Here is a 4,990-nt window from a genome sequence, read left to right as displayed (position 1 = left end):
TATTTAGTTTGCTTGCAGTGTAAATATTTAGCGGATGCATTTAAAATAAACATACGTTGTTGCTTCTAGGATTTGGGTTATGATTTTGTGTTGTGTTTTTTTTGTTTGTTTTTTTTTTTTTTTTAGAAAACCAACACAACAGAACCACATCAAAGAAGTGTTTTCTTACTGAGATTGACAGCCGCTGCCGCCCCTCCACTCCCCGTTTTTCTCCTTCTTTCAGCTCTTGCTATAGGAGCTCTAACCCAACCCGATGAGCATCTTTTTTGCCAGTTCATATGAGAGAGCCATAGGTAAAGGCACGCTATCCAGAACCCTTTTTCCTGAAGGTGGCTTTGCAGAGGAACGTGAGCCGCCAGGTAACATGACACAAGCAGGGACACAAGACACAGCAGCAAAGCCTCTGACAAAGGTGGGGACAAAACCTGGGCTGTGATCCTGCACTGAGACTTGCATGGAGCTCCCCTCAGAGAGCAGCCTGGGACCAAAGCAGGGGGGATGGCCTGGCTTTGTGCCCGCTGTCACGGCTGCTCCTCAGCACGCTGCCACTCACTGCTGCTGGGGCCAGCCCAGACCTCAGGGGAGATTTGGGGGGTGCTCAGAGCAACAGATTGAAGCGAACTAGGTAGAAAACTGTGCCAGTTGGCCCATAGAGTTGGATGACTGGATGACATGACCCTTGGACTCTCGTGGGCCCTGTTGTGTGCAAGGTATCATCTGCTTTCTGCGTGGTTTTTCCTGGAATAACACGGAGGCTGCCTCACTGCCCACAAGTGCTGTATTTGTGACGGGAAGGTGAGGATGTGCCAGAAACACTGGGGTGCAGTAGGAGGGCAGGTGGAGGTGCTGGGCCAGCACTGGAGGGCTGCGTACAGCAGAGGGAGCAAAGCCTGCTGTGGGCCCAGCGTGCTTCATTTGGAGGGTGATCACCAGACCCAACACCTCCAAATCTAGGAAAGAAATAGAGCTGTCTGCACTTGGACCACTGAAGAGTCCAGAATTGGAGGGTGAGCAGCAGGTGCAGTATTGAAATTGCTTCTTGCTTCTCTTTTCCTGAGCCATGCAGACCCTCAGCTCTAGGCACTAGGTCAAAAAGTTCCCATTTCCATGAACCACATTTCTGGTCATTGTAATTCTGCACTTCTCTCATCTCCTGTGATTGAGGATATTTTCTGCTATTCAAGGCCTCTGATGCTTACAATCCCAGCCTGCCTCCTTGCCCTTGATCAGAGCAGCAGCCGTGGAGCCCTATTTCAGAGCCATGAAGAAGATGTGGAAAAGTATCAGAAAACAGCAGGGGACAAAAACACAGTGGAGGAGCAGGAGATTGAAGGAACCGCCCTCCTTCCTCATCACTGTGTTTTGCTGCAGCATGGCTTCAGGCCACACATCAGCTTTGTGTTCCTCACCTGCAAAACAGAAGCAGTGGTCCTTGCCACATGAAAATGTGCTGATGTCTCCTCTTCTCTGCCCTCTCTGTTTTACCCTAAGCTATTCTGTAGCCATTGGACCTGTGCTGAACTTCACTTTCAGGACTTCCTTTGTGTTGCTTGGGCATGGACAAGGTGCCTCCTCTCCTTCTGCTGGCTGGTGGAGTATGGAGGAAAATAGTGGAGCAGCCAGAACTGTGTGTCATGTACCCAAATAGCTGCTGGAGCTGCTTGGCTCCACAGCATGGGCCATTCTATTTCTGCTAGGGCGAGATGCTAAAATGGAGTGGACCGTACAGCTGGACCAGGACAGAAATTCCCATCTTCAGATTCAGTAATGCCATCAAATTTACAAATGCTTATCTGTTGATAACAATAGGAAAGCCAACAGAGATATTTTCACCACCCTGGACCATTCTGTACAATGCCAAGTGAGAGTCTCTTTCAGAGAACATTTGGGGCATGTGGTTTTGAGCAGGGGATACAATACCTTGCTGCACTTTGCCATTGCTGTGTGTGACGGCTGTGTGCGATGCACACAGGAGGTGTCCTGGTTCTACCACCTTTTTTCCATTCTCCCTAAACTGAGCGGCCACATGAGGACATTTTCCTTGGTCATTTAGACCCCACCTGGGTCAGATTGCTCAGAGGATGGATGCTCCTGGCCACCCTTCTGGTACAGGAGGGATCATTGCCCACACTGTGAGTGTCTGCAACCAACAGAACATGGCATCAAAATTTTCAGCCCGCTGAGTCTTTCCCACCCCAGTATTTGTGAGTATTTCTTCTCTTTGACCACTTCCCTTGGGAGAGGACAGGAGGCAGTGCTGGAGAAGCACAGTTCACTGTGTCATCATTCAGTTTTTCACTTCTCCATTTACATACATAAGCCTACCATAAACACTTGTGGCTAATGGACAAGTACACAGCATTCTCATAAACTATCAGAGAATGCCATACACCACCCATGCAGCTCCGCCAGCTATGTCTTCTGTGAGTCATGGGCAGCAGCGGCACTGAGCAAGGAGGGGACAGTAGGGTGGCCTTTGCACAAGTCACCCTTTCCTATTTCGGCCCTACGTAGGCAAACCTTAGTGACGTTCAGCAAGTTGCTCTCTCCTGCAGAAAGGCATACGGTGCTTGACTAGCATGTCCTGGGGGCTGTTGGTAGTGAGCAGAGCTTCTACATACAATTGGAGTAAAGCAATGGGAGTTGCTTGTTTTTTTCTGGAAATGGGGATTTGGGATTCTTCTTCCAGTGTTTTTCTTTTTTTTTTCCTTTTTTTTTCTTCTTCTCTGTTTTTGAAGTTAATATCAATTTTGGAAGGCAAGTGAGCTTTAAAGTGGCTGATGGGCATTGTGCTGCGAGATGCACCCTTTTCTGTCTCATGCAGACACAAGGTGCCCTTTGTTCTCTCAAACACTGTCGTGGGATCCCCTCCTCTCCATCACTGCCCCTGTGATTTATTCCTCTTCCTCTTAAAGAAAAATGAAGAAGTCTGAGGGGGTCTGTGGCATCCAGCTTTCTCAGCTCATTGTCACAGTCAAGGCACAGAATCACAAAATCACAGAATTTTAGGGGTTGGAAGGGACCGATAGAGATCACTGAGTACAACCCCCTGCTAAAGCACATTTCCTACAGTAGGTAGCACAGAAAGCATCCAGGCAGGTCTTGAATATCTCTAGAGAAGGAGACTCCACAATCTTTCTGGGCAGTCTATTCAAACCCATTCAGTGCATTTTCTTCTTCAGAAAGATTCAGCATTAAAAATATTCCAGCACAAAGCTGTAATGTACATTTAAAAAAGAAGAAGTACAAGAGAAAGGCTCTAAGCACAGAGAGCGTGCAAATCCCTGTCAGTAAGAACCTTTAATATCTTTTTGCCTTCGTGGAGGAGCTGGAAGGCATCATTTTGTTAAAGAGAATCAGGCCCGAAATCTTTCACACTGAGCAAAGCAAAATATTTTTGTAAACATCAGGGGAAGGTTTCCCAGTGAAATAGACACAGATGTTTTCTTTTTAAATGTAAATCAGTGCGGGAACGGACAGTTTAATTAAAAGGAAAATTATTAGGTAAATGCTGAGGGAATCTACTATATTTGCAGGGTACACTCACATATTTCTACCGGTGAGTCAATGGCAGTTTTTAATTTCTTTCTACCTAAGACAATCGGCCCAGAGACTAGGGCCACTGTAATATGGAGTTCTGAGGGAAGGTTTTTTCATGGACAGCAGGAATGCCTGCTCCATGTGTGAGCTGTGGGGTCTCATGCAGCCGGCAGTGGTGGGTCCATTCCCAGCCTTACATCTCTGCTTATCTTAAGGTAATACTTTGTAGAGGATACATCCATCAAGGTATCACCTGGAGAAGAGAAGGCTCGAGGGAGACCTCATTGCAGCCTTCCAGTACATAAAGTGAGCTTATAGACAGGAAGGGGACCAACTTTTCATATGGTCTAAAAGGAGCAGGACAAGAATGGCTTTAAATTAAAAGGGAGAAGGTTAGATGTTAGGTGGAAATTCTTTATTCAGAGGGCGGTGAGGCACTGGCACAGCTGCCCAGAGAAGCTGTGGGTGCCCCATCCCTGGAGGTGGTCAAGGCCAGGTTGGATGGGGCCCTGGGCAGCCTGAGCTGCTGGGGGACAGCCTTGTCCATGGTAGGGGGTTGAGACTGGGTGGGCTTTAAAGGTCCTTTCCAACTTAAGCCATTCTATGATTCTATGAAAACCCCACCTCTCGTGACTGAGATCTGGGGGCACTGTTGGTGCCACACAGAGCCACTCATGCTTCCTGCTGGAAGAGGTGCTGGTGCTGTGAAGCTGAATTGCTGTGCACCCTCCTGCTGCTTGGCCTCTTGGCTCAGCTCCTCTCCAAGCCACCAGGCCTCTGTGTGCAGCAAGGCCTGGCCCCTGGGCTGAGCCTTGAGAGGGGCTGCTGCCCTCTGGCCTCTGCAGTTCTCAGGCCTCCAGACGAGGTTTTGACTAGGTTCTGACTAAGCCAAAAGCAGCAGGCACAGTGTTCTGGGACTACAGCAGCTCATGTCTGAGAAAATGCTCTTATCTTTGAACACACATGGAAAATATGTTGTGTGCTTAAGTGGGCTGGGGGCTGATGGCCATGTCATGGCTGCAGGCTGGTAAAACTTCAGCAAGTTCAACGTTGCACCCTTGATGAAGGCAGCATGCTGAAGAGCAAGACAGATCATAGAATCACAGAAACATTAAGTTTGGAAAAGACTTCTAAGATCATCAAGTCCAACCATCAATCCCCTACCACCATACCCATTAACCACGTCTCTCATGGCAGGGAGGTGCAGTGACAGCATGCAGCCCAGCCACTGCCCTGGGGCAGGCAGGGATCTGGGTCACCTCAGTGCTATAGCCACATCTGAGCAGTGCACTGTTGAACCTTCCTCCCCCCAGGAATATCACTGAAATAAATGCCCTAAAAACGATGTGGCCTCTGCATTCAAGGGGTTAAATGCAATTTCCCATCCTCTAGCTTTTGCATTTGGCTCAGGTATTGTTGGCAGAGTCTTGGATTCTTTTCTTCTTATTAA

The sequence above is a fragment of the Meleagris gallopavo genome, chromosome 1 (assembly GCF_000146605.3).
Source record: "Meleagris gallopavo isolate NT-WF06-2002-E0010 breed Aviagen turkey brand Nicholas breeding stock chromosome 1, Turkey_5.1, whole genome shotgun sequence".
Taxonomy (NCBI): domain Eukaryota; kingdom Metazoa; phylum Chordata; class Aves; order Galliformes; family Phasianidae; genus Meleagris; species Meleagris gallopavo.
Note: the sequence above shows the minus strand (reverse complement) of the source record.